At 43.1% G+C, this 24,642-nt stretch overlaps 1 protein-coding gene across 1 annotated transcript in view; it reads left to right on the top strand.

Moving 5' to 3' along the window:
* Positions 1–2,532: 2,532 nt before the first annotated feature.
* Positions 2,533–24,642, top strand: part of ZNF407 (zinc finger protein 407) — a 333,749-nt gene continuing 311,639 nt past the window's right edge. Inside the window, exon 1 of the mRNA XM_032182317.1 lies at positions 2,533–2,584. The gene's annotated coding sequence lies outside the window, so the exon portion shown is untranslated. The remainder of the gene's footprint in view (positions 2,585–24,642) is intronic.

Raw genomic sequence — 24,642 nt, 5'->3', positions numbered from 1 at the left:
TAGCAAGATCAGTATTTTGACATCAAAGAAATAGAGCAACTACAGAACCATTCCTAGTGTCATATTTGGTTAGAAAACAAATTATATGTTTACAAACAATTTATTAGTTTATGATTTACAAATTATAAACTAATCTATTAACTAATTAACTTTTTAATTAACTAATTAACCCCTGACTTATTTAGTTAGATATATTTTAACCTGAATAAATATCCAGAACAAAAAGAAGCATTTAAATTTGCAGCATGACTTTAATTACTGACCTATCTAAAACAGAATATTAAATGTAGGCATGCCTGCAAACATTTAACAGAGATTGAAATTACAAAAAGTAATTACATTTGTTACAGATATAATTTTCCTTTTATTAGTAGCTATTTTGCCTTTATTGCTGCTTCTACAATACCAATGGCTCCCTCTTCAGGCTACACCTAAACAACGTTTTTATATTATACTGTTAGATTTATAAAACTCCAGCTCTCATCATGCCCTCTGCCTCAGTATATTCACCCTCAGCAAGCAGATGATGAAAGAACTGCTGCATCAGGTGTGCTCTTCTGGATGCTACAAATATTTAAGTACAGATGTTACTTGAGGATCTCCAAAAATTCTTAGGAGTACAGAAGGAACTTGTAAAATGCAGGGAAGCTGAGCTGAGCCTAAGGGACATCAAAAGGTTGACTTACACATTCTCCCATTCTGAAAAACAAAATCAAGAATAATGATATTGTTATCAGTTAGATAGTTCTTAATTAGATAATTCTTAAACTGCCAGTGATTTCCATAGTCTGTTTTGATAATCTGTGAAAACTCTTAAATGTCCTTATGAAGGCAAATATATATCTCTAACTTAAGGTACCCATACTACAAATCAGGGAGTCTTCCTCTCTTCAGGTTTGTTATTATACACAGGGCAATTAAAATATATACTACACTCCTTAGGTACTGGACAAATAAAAAGAGAGATTCTCTTCTTACTTATGTTGTGTTACACGTTACCTACAGATACTCCCATGCTTTCAACTTTGTTGATTCATTTCAGACTCTTCCAGCGTGGCTGGAACATATGGCTCAGGCTATGTGTGATGACTGCTCATCCTCAAACCATTCTTGGTCTTTACGCCACAGCCCCTGCACTGCTGTGTCACGATGCTGACAGATTAGCTGATGACTAGGTGGCTGAATGAAAGCGTGCGCTGTTAGGCCTAATTAGTGTGCCAGACTATGTGTTATGTGCGCTGTATGGCTGGCAAACACCAGTGAAACTCCAAGCAGCGTCTTCTCTTCTCCTGACACACCCACAACAGCTTTGAAGAATGCTAAATGGTGTTAGACTACAACACTAAGACCTACTTACAATTGGCAAGAAGCAACTGCCTTCCACCACAGATGCCTAGGACATACATCTTCAGGCCATACATCTTTAATTTTGGTATTACATGCATCGTGTGCCTCAGTCTAAAAAGGGGGGAGGAGGAATGGAATATCAAGTATTATGGAGGAATGTGAAGTGCTTTAACACTATGGTTTCCTAGTTAGAAGTGGGAAAAAGCAACTGCCTTTGTCCCCAGATGCCTAGGCTCTTTAGCCCATACATCTTCAATTTTGGTATTATGTGCCTCATGTGACTTAGTTTAAAAGGGGGGTGGGTGGAATATGAGGTATTATGGGGGTTTATTCTTAAGTTTTATTAAGTATTGTGAAGTACCGTGAAGTGTTTTAGCAGTATGGTTTCTTCACCAGGTCACCACATGTAAGGTGTGTGAGAAACACTCTGTGGGCAGTAAGTTAGGCTCAGGCGAGGATCACAGTGAAGCAGTAATTTATTTGCGATTGCTATGGCGGGCATCCCACAAGCAGAAGCACACTTACTAGGCCCACAGTACTGTGTATATATTTTATTTCTCGATGACCGGGACCCTCCCGTTTCCCCATGGACTGGGTAACGCAGGTTCACAACCTCACAGACAACACATGGCCTCCAGTTGCCGGCCTGTTAAATTTCAGATTTGACTTTTTTACTGTTCGAAGTGGTCATGTTTCTTTGCTTGTTTGACTTGACACCGTGATTTTCACCTAATTGCTCTAAGGAGCCCGGCTGTCTGTACTTTACAAGGTTGTCTGTTACGCTTTCCTTTCTGCTAAGCACATCTCGATCCTTCCCTCTGAACAACCCAACTCCGTGCAAGAGCAGCACCCTTATTCCCACAGGTGTTTCACAGAGCGCTTCCCCACCTCTCTTTATTTAACCGTTTCCCTTCTAAACTGAGCATTAACGCAGCGTGCCCAACTCCTCAGCGACTTTAATCACAGCCCCCCCAGCTGGCACCGTGCCGCGGGGCGTGGGGCACAAGATGGCGGCGGCGCCTCTCCCCCTTCCCCCTCCCCTCCCCGCGCGGCGTCCGTTGGGCGCGGCCGTTGGGCGCAGCCCCTCGCGCCCGCCGCGCCACCTGGCGCCGCGTCACGTGAGCGGGGCCTCCCCCTCCTCCTCCCCTCCCTGCGCCGTGACGTCAGGCGGCGAATCTACGGCGCGCCACTGGTGACCAAGCTCTCCACACGCGGAGGCGGACGGCTCCCCCCGCCGGTAAGCGCGCCCGGCCGCCACGCCGCAGCCTCGCCCCCCCCCGCCCGGCGGCGCGGCCCCGGCGGCGGCCCCGTGCGGCGCGGCGCGGCGGGAGGGCGGTGTGGCCGCGCGCGGCCCGGCGCCTTCCCCCGGGCTTTTTGGGCCTCTGCGCTGCCGTCGTTTTTCGCTGGGCGCGGGGGGGCGGGCGGCCAGCGCCGCCGGGCGCAGCCAATCGGCTGCCGCGGCCCGCCCCTGCCGCGCGGCGATTGGCCGCGGCGCGGAGGGCGGGGCGGGCGCCCCGCGCGCCCATTGGCCAGGCCGGGGCCTGGGCTCTTCCTCGGCGCGGGGGCAGTGGCGCCGCGAGCCCCCAGCGGGGTGCGCGCCCCCCGCCCAGCGCCGTGCTGCGCATGCGCCTCAGGGGAGGGGGGGGGGGGAGAATTGAGGGAGAGCGGAGGGGGCGCTGACGTCATCGGCGGGCGCCCTCCGGCGCGCGCGGCGGCGGCGGTTACCGGCCCGCGGCCCCCAACCGTCGCGCGGCGGCCGTTAGGCGTGCGCGTGCCCGCCGGGAGGGGCGCGGCTCTGCGCAGGCGCGGCGGCGCCCCCCGTGAGGGCAGGGGCCCCCGGGAGGGGTTTTTGGTGCTAAAAAATGGCTTTTTGGCGGTGTTTGCCCCCCCCGCCTCTGCCTCTCGCTTCGCCACCGAGCCCCAGCGCGTCGGTGCCTGGGGCGCGGCCGCCGCCCGCGGGTGTTCGCGGTCTGCAGGGCGGCGGGGGTCGGGCTGAGGAGAGGGGGGGTCGGGCAAGGGCCCCGGGGGTTCCCGAGCGCCTTCCCGCAAAGGTGCTCGGCGCCGGGTGAAAGCTGCACCGGTCGCCAAGGCGGAGCTGGCGTGCTGGTGGCTTTCGAGGGATGGGTTGTGGCTGTGGTTCGTTTGGCGTGGGGTGGCGGGCTGCCTGCGGCTCTGTTGGATAGCTTGTGTGGCCTGTGAGCCCCAGTGCGCATCTTATCCTCCTTAGGTGACTCTACAGTCTGAAAAATGATGTGTGCATTTAATTTGTGATCCCTGAGCTGTATTTACTGGTCATCTCTGAGTTCATAGAGTCATAAAGGTTGGAAAAGACCTCCAAGACCATCTGGTCCAATGATGCCCCTACCACCAATGTCACCCACTAACCCATGTCCCTGAGCACCACGTCCAACCTCTCCTTGAACACCCCCAGGAACAGTGACCCCACCAGTTCCCTGGGCAACCCATTCCAATGCCTGACCCCTCTTTCTGAGAAGGTAAAAAGAGGGAAGGCTTCATACAGTTTCTGTTTTCATTCTTGACTGCTTGTTCCCTCTTCTTTTTTTTGTAGTAACCTTGATGTAGACTAGCAAGACCTTGAGCTTTTCATGTGTTCGTGTTCATCTGCGCCGTACTGAGCATGATGGTGACACCTAGGGAGTAATAAATAACGGGAATCCAAAACTGAAAGGGTAGTCGTGGTGGCAGTGATTTGCTGATGGTGCAAAACAATGACAGACAAATATATAATTTAAGCAACAGTTGTAATTTGCTGTGATTCTTACTGTAATAATCTAAAGGTGTAGCCCGTGAAGACTGTAAATTGTCTTTTTCCAGTCCTATATCAGAACTTGAGTAATCAAGATGTTTGCAGGAGGCTGGAGCTTTGGATGCTGGGATCTATGTTTTTCCCAGGTCACACCTCTTCGTGAAAGATGAAGACAATTACAGCCTTCGGTTCGGTCTCTCTTGCAATCTCTTAGAGTATTCACAGCAAGTTACATTCATCACAGAGGTAACGTTAGAGTCATTCCACCCTTATTTCATAAATTATTTCAACACGGACATATAATCAGATTGTAGCTTTTACATATAAAATATGGAGCCTGGCAGTAATTGTATAATCCATACATTTAAAAAAAAAAAAAAGTCAAATGCAGTGATGTGACAGCCTGATGATGGACTGTGACTTTTTCAGTATGTTCAAACATGTCAGTTTTATTAGCATTTTGGGTAATGTAATTCAAACGACCTGAGTTAAAAACATTGAGCTAATCCTTTCATATCATTCTTCTGTAGGAAATACTGTATATTAATGGCATCAATAATTTCTAATTTATTTGCATGAAAGTTTCCCGTTTTAAAAGTTTCCTAAAGCCTGAGCTCATTTATGGAAAAATACTTGGAGAGACGTGATGTGTGTGGAACAGATTTCAGTCACAATGCTCCATTAAAACCTTCTGTGAGGAAGAACAGCTTTTTTGCATTAGTGTGTACACCATTAGAAAAAAAAACAACAACAACAACAACACATAACCGCTTTGCCTAGTTGTTTTTTGATCTTTTTAAATATCTGCAGACTTGTGTTTTTGTGCATGAGATGAAATGTGGTTGGACTGAAATTGTTGAGTGGCTCCCACATACGTATTTCCTAATGTGGCATAGAACTTAGATGTTCTCGTTCTTCAGGAAACAGAAAGGTTGTGCTGGGTGATCCATCACTCAAATAAAAATGTTGGTTAAAGATACGTCTGGCCTAGTTCGTTCCAGTGAATGCCACATCATTATGGTGCGTGTTAAGATTGGCTTTTTAGGTTGCTCCTATTGGAGTACAGGTTGTCCTTTTGTAATGAGCACAGTGCCAAAATCGGAGAGGGATACGTGACGACCTGATTCTACAAACTGTGGTGGCTGCGGTTCTCTCAGTGACATATATACATGTATTTAGTGAGAGCAGCTGTTCAGTTGTCCACAAAACCAGCTGTGAGCCTTAGGAATCTCTCTTCTGTCTCTTGTATCATCTAAGGAGTTAAACAGCTTTCACTTTGGGCAAGTCGATGATCAGCAGCCAGCCAGTTTTTCTGCCCCCTGAAGGTTTTGTTTTGCATCCGCCTTGGTGGCTCTGGAGCAGCCCAGTATGTGCTGCATAAGGTGCAGTTGCCCCCGGTGCTCTGCCAGCAGCACAGACCTGTTCCCAAAAATCAAAGGTTGAACGCAGATCAAAATCAAAGGAAAGACAAAAGATGGCCGGGGAGGTTCCGTGACCAAGGAGGAAACAGGACCCAAGGGCACATTTACATTTTTTTTTTCCTAAAATTTAGTCATCATCATGAGATCGCCCTTCCCCTCCAAAATTTGCATCAAAACGCCATGCAAACACATCCAAGCTCATGACTACACCCCGCAAACCACCTCCCTCATTCCCACACGCAGCGGGGCTTCCCAGCACAGGTGAGGTGCGGCCTTGGGTTGGCTCCAGTCCTGTTTGGTCTCCCCGAGACCCTGCTGTTCTCTCCAGCCAGGGCTCCGGGTGCTGTCACGCAGTCACCGTCGCTCCCGGTACATCCGCAGCAGCACTCGGGCCGGTGCTGGGTGCCTGGGCACCGTGCGGGGCAGCGAGCTGGCGGCTGGCGCTTCCCTCACGCCTCGGGCTTGCTGCCTGGCCCAGCGTGACACAGTCACGGGACACCTTAACCAGTAACACCACCGTGATGATTTCATCTCTGGTCTGTTGCCTTCGCGCCAAACAACGTTAAAAAAAAAAAGTTTATAAAATTTTAAAGGAAAAATACCTGTGCCTATTTTTCTTCTAAACTTTTTTATTTTTAATTCTTGCCGATTTGGTCAGTGCTAAAACAGAAGCTTAATGAATTTGTTGATGTGTGTGAATAAAACCAGTGAAGAAGTAAAAAACACAAACATGTTGTCCTTGCAATTTCTAGAGAAACTCCAAAAGTGTATTTTGCTTTGCAGAAAGAAAATTACAGCAAGAGCTAGCGAACCGATGTGCTCCTTCACAAAGAGAGAACCCTAGCGCCATTCGGAAACGGGCAGCGGTGATGTTCCAAAAGCGAAGTGCTTGTTTGTAAGGCTCAGGCCTGCCTTCCAGTGCTGTGTTAACAGAGCTGTTAATTGCCAGCCTGTTTTTGTTGTCCTATTTTGTTGACCGCTTGCTGGGTTATGTTTAACTGGGCTGGGAGGTTCCAAATGCTCTTGGTTTCTTCGGTGCTTAGCAGTACGAGCAGAAATTTTAATTACCTATGCCTTTCCAAGTCTAAAAATCGTAGAATGTTTTGGGACTTTAAAGCCCACCCAGTTCCAGCCCCCTGCCATGGGCAGGGACACCAGGCTGCCCAGGGCCTCATCCAACCTGGCCTTGAGCACCTCCAGGGATGGGGCATCTACAGCTGCTCTGGGCAGCCTGTGCCAGTACCTCACCACCCTCTGAGGGAAGAATTTATTCCCTATACCCAATCTAAACCTGCCCTCTTTCAGTTTAAAACCATTACTCGTTGTCCTATCCCTACACCCCCTGACACAGAGTCCCTCCCCAGCTCTCCTGCAGGCCCCTTTAGGCCCTGGCAGGCCTCTGTAAGGTCTCCCCAGAGCCTCCTCTTCTCCAGGCTGACCAACCCCAGCTCCCTCAGCCTGTCTTTGCAGGAGCAGACACTTAAGTTATGTGTGCACGTGGAATAGACATGGGGGAAGCACGCAGGGCTGTTAAGGCGTGCAGCATTTCAGTGTCTGGATCCAGGTGCATACGCCTCGACAGATGACTGTTTTGCTACAAACATGCTTATAGATGCTTTCCTGTCTGGTATTTCTTTGTTTCATTGTAGTTAAAAAGAAATGTTCTTGCTGTGCTCAGCCAAGTTTTTGGCATCTCAAAAGTCCCTCTCAAAAATACAGCTGCAAATATATATGAACGTTAAATTTAATTTCAGTTACCCAACCCATTCTATGATTCTTCAAACAGTAACACAATGTCGGTCAATTTATGTAGAGGTAATTGTTTCATGTGGTTTTGTTTTTTTGTTTGTTTGGGAATCTGTACAGTAACGTGTGATAAAACCTTTGTGGGAAACATCTAAGCAAGAAGGTTGGAAGCATGGAGGTCTTCAGATCTCTGATTGAAACAAAGAAAGAAAACAACTGTTTGTGTTCCCTTTGGATTGCCTTAAAAGCTCCCGCACGGCTCTGTACCTTTGCTGTACCAGACAGGTTTCTACATTTGGGCCTTCTCTGGAAGCCTGCCCGTTTCCGTCCCGCGCGGGTTAGTGATGGGGCTTGTTTGCTTTTGGTAAGTTAGCAGAAGACGTTTGGTGAAACACGAGGTGCTCCACCCGGAGCTGGCTTGAGGATGTGCCGTAGCAGGAGGACGCTCGCTGCAGGGTGCTGTGAGGATGGTGCCTAACACGCTGGCACCACCCTGGCACCACTCGCTTCACCTTTGTGCCCAAGGAAAGCACGAGCCTGGTGTTCTGTTCCCTCAGGTTTGTTACGTCTGTCTTCGCTGCCAGCTTTCAGTGCCAGCAGAGTAAAAGGCTGTGCCTTTTCATGCTCCCCACGTGAGGCAAATCTGGATATATCTTACTCCTTATAGGGAAAGGGGTTCTCACCTTATGTCATATAAATAATGAATAGAATATACGTGTCGGAAAAGTCAAAAGGGAACAATGAAAAATCTAAAAGCATCCATAAGCTGCGGCTTGTTTGGTTGTTTGGCAGCAGCAGGATAAAGTGAACCGAATACTCAAAATTACTATTGAGCATACGTATCCCTTATTAGGCACAACCTGATTGTTGTAAGTCAAAGCTAATTTTTTTTTTTTTGATTGGATCCAGTGGTAGCATAATATCTAAGTTCAAAGATACACTCCACAGAAATGTTTTATGGATGTTTTCTTCTAAATTTGCCTACTTATTTTCTATTGTTTCCAGGTTTCTTGGTATAACAATGGAATGATTTGAATTGCATTTGTTTTTTTTTTTCTCCCTGTTGTTCAAATTTTCACTTTAAATTATTTACAAGTCTGAGACTCAGAGATGAGAGCCTAATGAATGCTTTTAAAAATAAAACCTTCTTCTTTAAGCGTGTTATGCTTCATGTTTTGAATTTATAACACAAGCCTTAATGAATAGTTTCCTAGTTACTCTCATCTTGGAATTTATGAGCTGTCCTATTTACAAGTTTTACCTATACAATGGGAAGATAATTCCTGTTTATCTTAAATGAAAAGAACTCTTCTTGTTAACAAGCTTAAACCGCTAATTAGGGGTAATATAGCGATAAATACCATGTCAAACCCTTTAACAATGAAAAGATGCAATATTTAGTATTTGGGCCTTTTTCTGCTGCCTTCTGTGCAAGAACAGAGCGTTGTGGGTGTGTTTTTTTTTTTTTTTTCCTTTGATATCTCATTTGAGTATAAGGTTACTAAAAAGTATTTTAGGGGAAAACAGTGGCCTCTAGGTCCTTTCCCTACAGGAAGCAGCTCCAGTTATGTCCCACATTTAGGGTGTTGGTGCCCACGCACTGCAACGTTGGTCGCTGTTGGCAAGGCTTCAGAAAAAGAGCACAAGTGTGGAAGAGCCCGGGTGCCTTCATGTATGTGTGCGTGTGATGTGTTGTTAATGGTTAAGCTGTTCTGCTCAAGGAAAAACAGTAGGACTAGCAGTAGTTGCTTTGTTTTGAGCCTACATTAATGTAATTTAATCAGGAAGGAAAGAAAACCTGGGACTAGAATTTGATGTCATTTACCTGAATATAAATCGGAGTATCTCCATTTAGTGTAACAGAATTTTTTCAATTTGTGTCAAAATGATCAAAATCAGAGCCTGACACAAGCCCCCCTTCTCATAATTTGCGCATACAAAAACAAAGAAATAAAATTGTACTTTTTATTTGTCTAAATATTAACCCAAAACCCCAGAGTTCAGTTTCAGAGCAGAGGTTTTGTAATACACTGTGGTTTCTTGCAGGTACCAGGAGCTTCACAGGTACATGTATATGCCTTAAGAAGAAACATCTCTTTTTTTGTTGTTGTTGCTTGTGATTAGAGTTGAATTGTCAAAGCTACAGACTCATGACTTTGAGAGCCATTCTAAATCTAGGTAGCTTGAAACCCCTTGACAACTATTTTCATGGACTCATTTGTGTGCGCTTCTGATGACACCTGCAGAGGGTTGTGTGTAGGCTTTGTTCCCTGTCTGATTTTCTTTTTATCACCCAGGGAGTTTGTAATAGGGATGGCAAAATGAGGAAGGAAGGAAGGAGAGGAAGAGACTGAAGAGAAGGGAGCATAGGTCCGACTTTGGAGGTATCCCTTCTGCAGCTCCGCAGCAGACGCCTGGTAGGATGAAAGGAACTCCTTGTCTTGCAACCCAGGAATCCCCCTTGGGCATGAGATTATTAGGTATGATAGGCAGTTGATTGGAGAGGACAAGAAAACACCTGAGAATGCATTTTGCCAGCTCTATTCAGGCTACTCAGTTTTCATTTCCGTGTGGAAAACATGCTGAGCTTTGCAGGTGGAGGCTGACTTGGAGGGATGCCTTCTCCTTTTCCTCCTTATCATCGTTATGGTTTTGGATGTTGCCTGTATCGGCAGAGTATATTCCGAGGTACAGCACTGAACAGAGACTTTTTTGGTCAGAGAATGGGGAATTTTCTAGTTTGTATGCTAAGGGTGTGTGCCCCAAGGGGTACCCAATCAAGGAAATTTCGTAGGAGGAGGTATGCAAGCAGAGGTAGTACCTTAGACCAACTACTATAGATGGAGAGAGGTAGGCAAGCTTTGAGGCACAAGAGCCATTCTTTAAACCTTCTATTGATACCAAGATAATAAAAAATATACTTGAAATAATAATAATAATAAAGTTAATCTCTGAAATTTATATTTAAATGTTGTATGGAAGTGCAGATGTGTAAGGAGTGTGTCTGTATGTGGGGTCAAAATGTATTTTATTATGCATTCGTTATAAGTTCTCAAAGGTCATTAGACCTGTAATTACAGAGCTTTGGATAACATCTGATCTAACAGACAGTGCTGAGAAGACTTCATTTCATGTAGCCATGGTTTCACCCTGATGTTATTTTTTTAAATTCATTTTCATACGTGTAAGTTACATTTCAAAACTCCATGTTATCCATTTTGGGAGAGGAGAAATGCACCACATAAGTATTTAAATGTTATTTGAATAAACCACCTAGAAAGCACAGAAAGAAAGAATGGTATTCTCCCTGAAATAAAACTGCAGTAGGGATTTTGATTTATAAAAGAAGATGTTCACAGTGCTGGAATTGTCTAACCCATCAGAACTGCCACGCATAAATAATTACATAATTTCACACTTTCCAGTGAAGTCAGACCCTGATTAAGAAGTTGACAGCCTGAGAGAGTCCGCTCTTTGACAGTGATGTCTGTATTCCCTAAATTCGTAGAGACTGAATCCAGGAAAACAGACTGAGATTTAAACCATTTACTTTGAACAAGAACCCTCAATGACAAATGTTTTTTTCTTAAAAAAAAAAAAAAAAGTTTTCATGCTTTAAATGCATAGATATTTCAGCTTCTCCACTTTCAGCTAGCATAGATTTTGCTGATACCAGGTCTTCTCACTGTCTTGGTCCTCACTGTCTTTCAGTATGTTTGATATTCATATTTCTTTTTTATTCCCTCTTCCGTGCTGTGCTTTTTTTCTTCCTTTTCTTAAACAAATAGCTGATATGGTAATATGAACTCTAATAGGAAAAAGGCATTGTTTAACTCAGTTGGGGTACTACTGATCCAGTCACCAAATGTAACCATAACACAGCATGCATTTTAATTATTAAATATAATGGAAACTTTGCATTTTAAATCTAGAGCTATAAACCACTTCTCTGAAAACGCACACTTCAGCACTCCGATTTTAGATTGCAGGAGCTACAGGGCCGTACTCGTTGATCGGTTATTAGAAGTTCAAGATCAGTAGCAATCAGTGCTTGTGTTAATTTTAATGTAAAAACATACAGATAACGCAGTCATGCTGGTCATTCCAAATGAGGGTAATTTAAAGGCATTTTCAAGACTAATACTTCCCCAAATTCCAGTGCTTTGTAAAGTGTGATTTATTACTAAATGCCATATTGTTGAGGTCTTTGCTTAGATATTTATTTGTTTAGATAGTTCTACAGAGTGCTCCTAATGCACTTTCAATGTCTTTCTACTAAAACCAGCTGAAGGGTAGAGCAACTACAATGTGTTTGCCTGTGTTTGGTCAATACCTTTTTTGTAATGAATACATTTTTTTTCATAAATTCTAAGAATAAATAAATATAACAAATTCTAAAAGAAATACTCTCAATGTCTAAATGCTTTTTAACATAAAAACTAAATATACTCTTAGAGAGAATGTGTTTTTTAGTGAATCATCATGAAAACTTAATAACCTGTGCACGCTTGGAGCTCTGCTCTGGTTTCAGAAGCAGGGGACATCTCATTATCGAGCAGCTCCATTTGGCTTGGAGGAGGCTTTGCTTAGGTGCTTGCTTCATGATGCCAGGATGTTTCTGTCAGCTGGCATGGCACAGGTGCAGGACCAAGGCTTTCCCGATGTAAAGCGTGTGGTAGAAGCTCCGTGGAGTCAATGCCATCTTCTTTTTGCCCAGGTTGCTTGACCCAGCAGCTCTGCTTTCAGGGTTCAGGACTTGTGCTCGCTGTCTTTCTTCTCGCTGGAGGAGGCTGTCCCATGTAAGTTAATTTGTTGTTGTTAACGTTGGTATTTTTTTTTGTTTGTTTCTTGTTTTTCTTCTTCTCTCTGTGTATTTTATTCAAGTACCTGTCTCAGGACTGCCTATCCCACTTGGTGATCCAGACATCTTAAAGCTTGGTGTTGAGCAGTTCAGTTAGTTGTGCCTGACATCCCTGGCGTGGACACAGTGAAATAATTTTGGACGTGAATTTTGGAAATCAAGTGCAGATTTTTGTTCCGTAGGACCACCCTAACCCTTGGAATATCCATGCTGTCTGGTTCGACCATCCTTTTTCCATCATCTTTTTCCTTTTGGTCATCTGTCGTAAATTTCATCAGCTGGTAGCCGATTTTACCCTTGCAGCCTTTGCTGTTGATTCTGTTTGTTTTTGTTTTCAAGGATACATTTGTCATGGCCCAGCAACTTTCTGAGTCTTTCTTTAGCTCCTCGCTATTCATCTGTATTACAAATGAAATTATAGCATTGAAACAATTATGGTATCAGTGTCTGGTAGATCCTTAACATTCTTACTTTGTAGTTCTCTCTTCTTCTTTTTCGAATGTGTGGTGGGGGTATGCGTAGTTGATACCTTCTGCCTGTGAGAGCTGAGGCAGGGCTGTGCTCCCTGGCAAAATGGGAACCCCGAGAGCTGAGGTACAGCTTGGTTTTGTGCCTTTTGCTGTGCTCCAGGCTGAAAATAGGATATTGGTAGTTGGAAATGGGCTAGGTTGCAGCATAAACCTTAAGGCCGTGGCTATTTGTCTCTCGTTGCCTTATATCGTGCTTCATTTTGGAATCGACCTGCTTATGTATGAGTTGTTTTCTGTATTTATAGATATATTTATATATTAAATAACCCCCTTTTTATACCCTTTGGCTCACATGAACTTCTGAGGCTTTCTGTCAGCCTCCGTGTGCCTGTTCCTGGGCTGGGGTGCACCGAGGGTCCCTGCTCCACCTCCCTGGGGTGAGGCCCACGTGTCTGGGCAGCTAGGCCATCAAGTTTCCCATCCAGTTGCTTTTCTTCTTCCCTTGCGGCCCTCTCCTGTCTCCCTCCCTATTTATTCCTTAAAAAAAGTTGTGGAAGCCTACCGACTCTAAGTATGAAGTGAATTTTTACAGCCTGGCCATAAATTCCCAAATCTGGGGGGTTTGTAATGGAAAGGCTTAGAGGGGGAGAGGGGCAGGCGCGCTATAATACATATGTAACCTTTTTTCCCTCTCTTTAGTGAATAGACCGTTTAAACTAAATTAAGTAAAGGGTATAAATTCTGTTGTTTCAGTTTTTAATATTTCATGGCTGATTTTATAGATAAAAATTACATTTAACAGTAAATATGAAGAAGAATTTATACAGCCTGTTCTGGTTTGATATGGAACAGCAAATCCCATTTCTCTGTAGCTGTAAAGAAAATTCATTATAATGTCTTTGGTTGTAAGAGATGGCTTCATTTTGATTAGTTACACTGATAATAAAACAACCTTTTTACAAATGGCACAAGATACATGGGATTTCACGCGTCTGCCTTTTAACAGCATTGAATTTGTGCATTTGCTACCTTTATTCTGTAGTCCTTTTTCTTTTATAACCGGGCACTTCAGAAATCTGAAAGTTATTGAAAATAGTCTAATATAATTTAGTATTTTGTTCCTAATTGTTGAGTTTTCTAAATAAAAACACTAACTGTGAAAAAGTATATTTATGTCACTTTAAACAACAAAGTTGGGGGATAAAATAATGAAATCTGGATATCTGGCATTACTTCTGAATCCTTTTTAAGCATCTAAAGAAATATCTTGAGTTTCAGATGCCCTATTCCCAGTGACTTCAGCTGGATTTAGGAGTTTGTGGGTATTCTCAGTATTTCAAACAGATAGTGTGGCACTAGGATGCCTGCTAAGCAGCTGACAGTCCAAGTGTTGGCTTTTTGCAGGTGGATTTTGTGAGGAATTTGTAGCCATTAAAAGAATATTTACTTATTTTTCCTCTGTGTGTGCCTCTAGGAACTTGTAGATTTCCTTAGCATGATGATGCAAAATGGGTTCGATGAGAAAAGTGTCATGGTTGTTTTAATTATAGCCTTTGCAGGTTTATATTGCTGCGGTTTGTGCTGTTACAGAGGTTCAACATGTAAAACCTTCTGTACTGTTTACTTTATAGAAATAATATCATATATCGGAGTCCTGAAAAATGGTGCATGTGCTACGAAGTGATATTTTTATGTGTAAAATAGAATTACAGGGCAACTCTTGGAAGTGAATTCCTTTCCTGCTTCACGTAACAAGTGAACGAGTACGCGGCTTCAGAGTGGGGAAGGCTGTGGAGCTGACAAACCAGAAGTTGTAGTTGATTATCAAATATTTATGGAATTTACCGGAAAGTGAAAATCTGAATCATAGTGCTTGGGAGAAATAGGATGTAATGATCGAGCGTTCTGGAAAACACAAAATGGAGCAGAACGCTTAATAGAAGGTTTCGCTTAAAAATAGATGAGCAATATTTTTGCTCTTCTCTTCTGTAAGCTTTAATTTTAGACTGTTCCCTCTTCTTACATTGATTATTACATCTAGGAAAAGAACTCCTGTAGCACTTGTTAAAAGTGTTGTCACAAAATGAATAGCAGGAAAATGGCTATTGATGACTGAAACACGGGACTAAATATTTCTTTTTACCACTCGAGAGCAAAACAGACTGTGCCTGTACTCTTTGCTCGAGGAAGCAGCCTGTCTGGCGTGCAGCCTGCTTTCTGTGCCCGTATTGCTCCGTCGGAGAAATTAACTGTCTGTAATTGGGGCTGGTGTAGCTCCGCTGCTTAGTAAGCCGGGAGCGTGGAGCCAACCTGCTGCCCTGTCGACAGGGCGGAAAAACTGGCTTTGCATCCTGGCTGTGCTCTGCTGTTATAAATCATCGTGCAGGTAGCCCATAAGGGTGAGCTTGTGGTCCTCCGGATCCTCGCGCAGTCTGAACTGAGTGATAGCCTACTTAGTAATATGTCAATTTTTTCCTCTAAGGAAACGTCGGGACAGCTGTAATTTCTTATTCTAGCTTGGTCTCCGTGAGCGTGCCCATTGTCACCACAGAATATGTTTTCTTTGTTCATTAAAACCTATTGATCTCAGGAAAGTTTGTAAGATTGATTTTAACTCAGTGCTTTTCAGGGAATTAGTAGTATTTTTAGCAATAACACTCTCCTAATGCATTCCCAAGAGAGAGTGATGAATAGAGGAAATGCAAAGGCAACTGACACAAGTTGCAGTCCCCAAGGTCTCCTCTCATGGGGAAAAATCGTGTGTCTCTGCTGGCGTGCGATGCGTGGAGCCTCGTCTGGAAAGGGCCTCCCAGGCTGTTGGGCTTGTTCGGGCTGCTTGCCCAAAAGGGATGCGGGGAGGAGGAGGCGGCGATGGCTGCGGTCACTGCACTCACCGGTACCTGTTTTTCCCCCTGCAGAGAAGGAGCACTACAGGTGTTACCCTGAGCACTGCAGCTATAGGTGCTGCTGCCGCCTCTAGACCTGGGCAGAGGACAAGACTGCTTACCCTGGACTCCACTTCTGATGTTTCTCAGTGATCTCTCATAGTTGGGGTGCTGACTGGAGGTAGGATTTTGTGATGAACTGAAGGCGGCACACTGCAGCCCTCTGTAGCTGTTACATAATATCCCTTAAAATACCGAGAGTTTGCACTAGATATCCACGTAATAGAAAACTAATGAGCAAGGTGCAGCTGTTTGGTATAGTAGAATGAAGCTGCACAGTTTTTGTAGATACCAAGGAAGTGGTCTGGTCTCCAGTGCGACTGTACTATATGTACTATTCCTAGAGGAGGAATGAAATGTTCATTGCCAGTGAGTCCTTCTTTGGGAATGCACTTGAGCACTTGTGCCTAACTTCAAACCTCGGAGGAGTCATTCTCAAACTATCCCCACGCTTAAGTATATTGCTAATTCTGGAAGATAACTAAATTTCAGGGACTAATTTGGGTAGGCATAGAATTTGTTGCACTGATACAAGTAGACATGGGGGAAAGTGGTACTACTGATAAGGAGCAGCATTTAAAACCTTCATGGTATTTCTTCCAAAAGTACCAGTGCTGCAAATTCTTTGTACAAGGGGGTAATTGGGGGTTTATAGGTGATGGTGGTGTCAGCAAGGGGTTGTCCCTACTCCTCTTGAATTCCTTCCCATCCCCCTGGTAAAGACCTGTCCTGGGGAGATCTGGTTTCTCTGCATGGCTGCGGTGCAAGGTGGATGTTGCTCTCACATCTCCTGTCCCCACTCCTGGGAGTACGGAGCGCTTCTCTGCAGCACTGCCCCTGCCTCGGTTGCCTTCTCTCTCGATCCACTGACCAGGAGTGTGTTTTTCTGGTTGTCTTTTGGTTTCTCTCCTCTCCATGGCTGGAGGAAGGGCACCTTTTGTAGCTCCATGGTTAGCTGTGGCAGAGGGCTTGGGGATGGGGAAGGGAAGAGGCTCCATATTGTGCTGCGAGAGTAGCTCATGACTCATCACAGGCACCGCAGCAGTCAGTGCTAGTTCTTGTATCATCTCATATTGCAAGTGCCACCGTAACATCTGTACGCCTCCCTCTGCTGTCTTGTATTTGCTTCCATCTGTTGACACAGTCGGTGATGGAAATTAGAGTGAAATTCAATGGTAAACTCTTGAACTTTTCAGAGCGGAGAAGTACGGAGCTTTAAAAGGCGTGCAGTGACTTCAGCTGAAGCAGGGTTTGTTCTCTTGAAAGCAAATAACAGTTATTACAGGGGAAGCCAAGCTTCGCACTGCTATGGATGGTTTAAGTCTTGGTGACAATCATCTGAGGTTATGGGGGAAAAAATCACCCTATCTGTTGCAGGGGAGCTGGCAGAACTATTGTGATTGCTTGCATGTATTATAAGGAACTGTTGAGGAGAAAAGGGGTAATTTGACACGCAGCCTTTCCGCCGTGTTTCCGCCGTGTGTTGGAGGTTTATCACCTATGCAGCCGAGATCTGTGTACTGCTATCACCTTTTTATACTAATTTCTAATGGTGGATATTACACTCTCTTTGTTAGTGATACAGTCGTACAAAGAAACGGAGCTGCTGGGTATGCTTTGCTGAAGTGAGCTGGGGGGCTAACGCACTGTGACAGGGATTAGGGACAGCATCCGTAGCACGGAGCCCTTCTGAATACACCAGAATGAGAAACAGCCCCCCCACTTCAACTGCTCCTCGGCCCCCTCCCCCTCCGCCTTATTTAAGCAACTGAGCTGGAAAATCAAAACTGAAAAGAAAGTCTGGGTTTCATCTGTCTTACAGGACTGAGCTGAAGTACTTCCAGTGTGCGCACTTCTGTGTCGATGTACGGAAAAATGGGCTTTGTCTTTGTGTAATAAGCTAATAGTTAAAATCGAGTGCGTCGCTGTGTATCAACACTGGTACTATGCTGATTCGGTATGTGCATACGTGTAAATGTATATCTTCTAATGAGTGTGTGTTTTAATTGATGCTAATGCCACCTGTCAGTTCTGTAGGTACGCCTAGCAGAGACACGTAACATTTCTCTTGGAACCGCTTTTCTCAGAGAAACGCAAATACTTCCGTGTGTGAAGTGGCCACCAGGTGTCATCAGAATGCTTTTATTTTTATTAATTTCTTGTTTTCTTTAGAAGTGTATGCACAATTTGTATTCTTCTCCGGAAACTTTCTTCACCTACTGCACGAGTAGGCCTAACTCCTTACGTTACCTGTTCACTGAAAAACTCACGGAGCCCTTTGCCTCTTGTCATCAGCCTATTAAAGGATCTCAGCTGAAAACAAGAAGCACAGTAACACCAAGCGTGCGCATGGACACACAAATTATTATATGCATTCTTTGCCACAGTCATTTAAAAAGGGGGATAAATGCATTAAGCCAAACCATGTGAACCTAATTTACCTTAGTAGAACTTAGAGTCATTAAAGAACAACAAGCGAGGCAATTAAAGCCATCAGTCAGAAGACACCAGCATTTGAAACATGTTGGGTTTCCCTTTCTACCTCCCTCCTTTTTATGCCTTTCATACAGTTTTGGTGTTCTAACTTCATACTTGCAAGTATGAAGTACTTCGTACTTGCATAAATCATGGATAAAATACACCCAAACTACTGTTGGTGTACCTTTAATTTGAAATTGTTTTTGTTAGGTTATTTTTTATATATACAGTGAGCTATTGCTCCGTGAGTATCTGGGTAATAAATAACTGAAAAATGCTCAATATTTTCATTTTGATTTTGTGTTTTTTTTTTTTTTTGTTGTCATGTAAAAAATGACGAGAACATTCCAATGTGAAAAAAATGCATATTTCTGTCTTTTTTTTTTTCTTTCTTCCTTGCAGTTTTTTCTACTTCCTGCTTCCCTTCTGCATCCTGGTTCGTCTTACTCAAAAACCAGGCTCCAGGCTGGCAGAGAGCTGGCTGCTTGGGTTGGGCTTTCCAGCTGTGTTAGCAGGCAAGTGCAGCCCAGCCTTAAATAACTGGGGCCTCTTGGCTGCTTTTCGTATGACACAGTAGTAGAAAACAAGGGGCCAACAAAACTATCTTCCCTTGTTTTTATTTATTTTTTTATTGTTTGTTTTAAACGAAAGTTGGTGAAAACTTAGTAAATCTTGACAAGTACCAGACACCAGAATAGCTATCTAGGAAATCTGTACTCCTTTTGTTTTAAAGGAGGACAGAGTCAGAGTTTCTAGGGTAAAGATTATAAGAGCCAGCTCGCAAGAAATAGCGATTTTACCTTACTTTTGACTTTTTCTGTAAAAGTGCAGGAAAAAAGTAAAACTTTTTTTTTTTTTTTTTTTTTTTCAGTTGGCAGCATGGTAGCGATAGTGGATTTGTGCTTCCCCTGACACAATTCAGTATGATCCACGGTATGTCAGAGTACCACAGCCTATGATAGAGAAGAAATTCAAATTACTTTTACTTTTTTTTTTTTTTTTTTTCTTTTCTAGTTTTAATTGGTGAAGTTGGTCAGAACTGCATCTTGCATGAAACCATGCAATTCTGAGGATGCCCACAAACCAAGGGACTCATTACTGTTCATGAAGAGTGATTTATTTATTATTTTTTCATGGACCCGATGAGCACTCTGAACTATTTTGAGAAGACTTAAATATTGTTTTTCATCCATAAATATCACAGTGCTATAGAAATACGATCTTTCCTGGATCCTCAGAAGTCTGTTGTATATTTGTATTGCTGTTGCTATATCTATGCCTCCCTCTGGAAATAGTCAAAATTCTTTGAATTCATAAGTCAAAATAAAGGGGTCTTTTTAAATTTCAAAAATTAAAAATTTTGAGGTTATTCAACACTTCTTAGGAGATTCTAGGGCATTGCCTCTTACTGTCTGTCTTGGACATTGAATTATTTCTGACAGCACTTGAAATGAGTCTATATCCATGCCTCTGTGTGTGTGTGTATGCATGTGTGTGGACTCAGCAAAACTAATCTCGTGAGTGATCATTACTGAATTTAGCAGCATTTGGCTCTTTCTGAAGTGAGGTGATGATGAATTAAGAAGCTCTCTCTTCTTCCTTTTTTTTTTTTTTGGTGTGAGTTAATATATATATTTTTATGTCAGGCATTCATAAAGACTTCCTTTATTTTATCTTTTTTTCCCCCTAAAGGACTTTCAGTGGTTTGGAAGCAGAAGCAAGAAGGATGTGAGTAGTATTGCAGGGTGCATTTATTTCCCTCTGATGCCCTTACAGTTTTTTCTGATGCCTGTGAGAAAACGATGTTAATGAGCGCACAGAGCTCACAGTCCTCAGTGGTACTGAGGTGATGGCTATCAGTGGGCTTCTTATTTTGCTATTTTAACTACTGTAGATTCATCAGTGTGGATGTTTCAAAGTTTTTTTTTGTCTTTGAAAAACTGTAGCTTGCTTGGAAATCTCCTCTTGAGGCTCCAGTGCCCTAACACAATGAGTTGCTGTACACAGAGAAAAGGGGTGCAACGCAGAGCTTGAAGTTCCAGTGTTCTTGAGCTACAAGGAAAAATACGTTTGTGACTGGTAGCATCGAATACTTCCCAAAGGAAAGTTGATCTTTTTTCTATTTGAACCAACAATTCTACTGTCTGGTCTGCTCCATCGATGAGAGACACTTCTTTTGGATTAGTCACTCTGAAGGAAGAGGTGTAACCTTGTAAGACTGTGAAAAAGACACACAGTTTGACTACGACTGTTCTGCCTCTGAAAGTGAGAAAATGTTTATTTGGCACAAAGTTTACACATTGAATTGAGTGGTTCACATTCAGCTTTGTTCTGGCTATATAAAGAGCTCCTTAAATCGGTATTGCTTCATTGTATCTGTGATTTCATTGAAAGAATTAATTGTCTGAAGAAGGGAAATTTTTAATAGAGAGAAATAAAACTTTGTTTTCGATGTATCTCATCTTTTACAAACACTGCAGGTTGGATACTGAGTACTTGGAGATGATAATATGCTGACTGAGAAGTGTTTGGGGAATTTTCATGCCAAGATTAGCACACAAAATAAAAATCTAACTGGAATATGGTACCTGTAAATACGCTTTCTTAGGGTTCTTCCATAGGCATCCACACTCCTGCTATTACAGGGCTGGCATATGAGCAGAAAGAGAAGTAAATACAAATGTATTAAGCATCAAGTTAGGGAGCTTTGCAGTTCATTCCAGGTTTATGGAACATTACTAAATTGCTTGTCCTTTTGATTTTAATTTGAGATTACAACTTTCTAAATTTCATCTGAGGATTAGGGAAATCTAAGTCTCACATTGAAAATCTCAACTGTACTGTCTGTATCTGTTGGCATAGAGAAATTACATCCTGCTTTGTGGACTACCAGAGGAAAAAAATAGTGAAAACACTCCAGTAAAGTGTTTTCTATTTCTGTCAAAGAGAAGATCTTCTGTCCCCAGATGACTGATGTTTTTACATAGAGCTGTAACAAATACAGTATCAATATATGAGAAAGCATTGTAGGGAGAATAAAAAAAAATCTGTATTCTTATCTGGTATTTAATAGTGGTAGTAGCTTAAGAAATGGTATTTTTATCATGTTTTCTATTTGTTTTCTTCTTTGTAGGTAGTGAGGAAGTGATGAGCTGTGACAGTGGACTGTATCTTTTAAATTAGATTAATTATTAAAACAAACACTTAATGATTCTGACCATTTGGAAGTCCTAGTGCACAGAAGAGGAGAATCTCTAGCTGTATTGGCTTTTGTGACACAGCCAAAATCCTGTGTATTACGCAGTTGTAATTTAAAAATGTATCTTTCCTCATATGTGTGGCAAAGATGCAGATGTAGCATGTATAACATAAATATTCTGATTTTGAAGATCTTAAACATATTTTTAACTTATTTTGGATAGTTGAGTAATTATTGAAGAAAAGCATTATGCTAAAGACTTAGCTGACATGTCCAGTGGAATTACTGAGCTTAGCACAAATGGTCGGGCCACAACAGGTTTCTTTTCAAAACTTACGAACAGCAATGTGCTGCAAAGAACCTGAAAGTGTGTTAAGTAATATATGACTGTCTCCAAGCTGAAGAATTTGTTAACCTGAAGCTAATGTGGCAAATTAATTTTTGTTCACGTCCTTTAAGAATCTGTTCAGCTATACTTGATTTATATGAACATTAACAAAAGATTTATGTTACAAAAAGTCAACCCACTTTTGAGTTAGAACAGCTTCATTTTGAACATCAAGCATGATGTTCAGAGAGAGCTGTTTGACGGAGCTGAGTTTTCAGCTACTGAAATACTGAAGATTTGACCACTGCCTATTTCAGATGGGCTTGATTCTGTGCCCTGGTGCTCTGCTGCCTTCTGCCTGTAGATTTTATTGGTGCAGTCCAGGGCCTGCAAAGTCCCATCTGATTTATTGATATGATAGGTTAAGTGGTTACCTTTTGTTGTTACTTGTAAAAACGTACCTGGAATCTTTAAAAAGTTAAGATAGACTGAAAAGCATGAACAACTTGTATCTTGCGTATTTTTAGGCTCATTGATCCATGTTTAAGGTAGTAACAACTTCAAGAGCTGTGCTTCTCCACTTCTGCTGCTGTGTGAGTCTGCATGCATCACACTGATGTCGAAAGTCTTATTCAGTCATGCTGGAAGTGGACTTAAATGTGTGCTTAAGTTGCCATGGCTGCAGAGAGATACTTGTTAAATCTGGGATGTGTTTTGTGGTTGTCACTTGACTTAATCAAACTCCAGGTGCAGAATCTTTGCTCCTGCTGCTGATCCCTGTTGCACTCAACGCTTCTTCCAAGATCTATTTTGCAAAAAAACCTACCCACATTTAGCCATATGTATAATATTTTAGCAGTGGTCACTGGGACTGTACAAACGCAGAGTGCTTCTTTGGTGTATCAGTTCCCGTACTAATACTAAATTTAGGCTACCCATTAATTAGTGTCATGGCTTTGATGAGAGTGGAGATGAATTAGCTTATGCAGGCTGAGGGTTAGGGCAGTCCAGATTTGTGACCAGCTTGCTCCTTCGCCATTGCTCTCTTGTTTGTTGGCAAATCTGAGCAGGCGCTTTCAGGAAAGAAGATTACAATAAAGGAAGAAGTACAGGAAGCAAGAGCAAAATGGTGCTAAGATGGCTCCTCTTGTCTACTGGAGTCTTACGGTATGCTGAACACATCCTTCAGGTAATAGTAGTCATCCGTGCAATAAATCTGCTCAGGAAGCTGAGAAGAGTTCTGCCCAACGCTTTCTTTGTGCATAAGGTACCACAATCCCATCATGAAAACTGAGGCATATGCTACTAAGGTTGTGTTAGAGACACAGTGGTGTTGTCTGAGCAAAGATGGGAGTGGGGAGAAACTGTTATGTGCTTCCATGCTGTGGGTTAGGTCTTGTCTGGGGTTTGGAAAACTGACCCCATCGCAGCAAATCACTGACTGTGGTCCCAGCAAGCAGCAGTGACAGCAGCCGTTGCCATCTACATCAGAGGATACACTCCTGCCCTAAAGGCAACTTCTAGAGAGAGATAAAAGGACCTTATGGAAATGTAAGTCACATTTTAGCAGGACAACGGCAGTCATAGAATCATAGAATCATAGAATATCCTGAGTTGGAAGGGACCCTTAAGGATCATCAAGTCCAACTCTTGATACCGCACAGGTCTACCCAAAAGTTCAGACCATGTGACTAAGTGCACAGTCCAATCTCTTCTTTGAGTCACCTCAAAGATGTTTTGTGTTATGCTTTGTTCTTCATGGATTACAGTTTCATGCAGGTGGACACTCCAGTGTGATGATATTTTGACACAGGGCATATGGTGTTTGGGGCAGAGATGAATATGCCTCTGGGGAGCGTGTGCTGGGAGAAAATATTTTCATGAACACTCATGTGTGGGTTGGAGACGAGGCACGTGAGGGCATACAGTTGTTACTACACCTAGCTTGTTCGGTGTGCTCGAGGAGTTCCTGCCTTGATGATTGATACCTGTTAGCTGTGGGAGAGACACCAGGCTGTAGGCTTCACCAGGAGGAGTGCTGCCTGTGACTGAAGTGGAGTGCATCCCTGGTCTGCATGGGAAAAGTTATCACAGACTGAAGGCAGAAACAAGTGTGGCCATATACTGATGACTCGGAGGACTGTAGGCAGTAGGTAAGAAGGCAGGGGCATGAAGCTGCTTTGCATGTTTTTGTTGTATACGTGACTAGTTAATTTCATACCGAAGTTATTGGGGGCACCTGTGAGGTTTGTATTTTGCATGTTACGCTTGCCCAGCGACTTTTTGGTGACTACAGTTTGCAAAGATAAATTAAGGGAAATAGATTTCTTTTTCTAAGGGCGTGAAAGCCCTTAATTGATGCAATCCGGTTGAACTGAATCCAACCAGACAAGGATGGATGCCAAAGCTGGGATTGCAATCTGTTTTTTTTTTTTTTTGGTAGCTCGTAGAGTGGGATGAACTTCTACAGGAGAGTTAGCGAACAAATGCCGAGAAGTAAGGCTAAGCCTGCGGGTGCTGCACGCCAATAAGCAGCCGTGTTTTGAGGTTTGCAGGTGGCTATCGGAAATGAGCTGAATCCGAGCGGGTATGGCAGGGAAGGCTTGTTCCAAGAGGAGCTGATACCTTGCTGTGACAGCTGGGGAGCATCCACCTCGGGTGATTACCGTATCTCAGGCTGAAAGTGGTTTGCGATTTCTGTCAGAGGTTGATCTCGGTGTGACACCATTTTAAGGTTTAAATCAAATTATAGGATGACTCTAAATGGGCATGAAGCATGTCGGAAGAGAGCGTGGTGAGGAGCCACCAGTCCTCTGCTTATTAATATGGCTTGGATGTGTGAATTTTTGTCAATGGAGAAACCACTAATTGCCCAGACACAACCTTTGATAGTGGAAGTTTGCAGTGCAGGTATTAGTACACTGCCGGACAGGCTCTCTGATAAATTAAATGCTCTGAGAGGAAAGTATCCTATCAAGAAGATGGAGGGTTGGTCTGACATTGCAAATTGGCTTGTACAGCAGGGAAAAACTGCTTTTTTCCCCCCAGGTCACATAAGGGAAGAGCGGTCAGGTCTCAGT

This window comes from Aythya fuligula, chromosome 2 (assembly GCF_009819795.1).
Source record: "Aythya fuligula isolate bAytFul2 chromosome 2, bAytFul2.pri, whole genome shotgun sequence".
In the NCBI taxonomy this organism is placed as follows: Eukaryota; Metazoa; Chordata; class Aves; order Anseriformes; family Anatidae; genus Aythya; species Aythya fuligula.
This window is presented reverse-complemented; position numbering and strand designations above follow the sequence as displayed.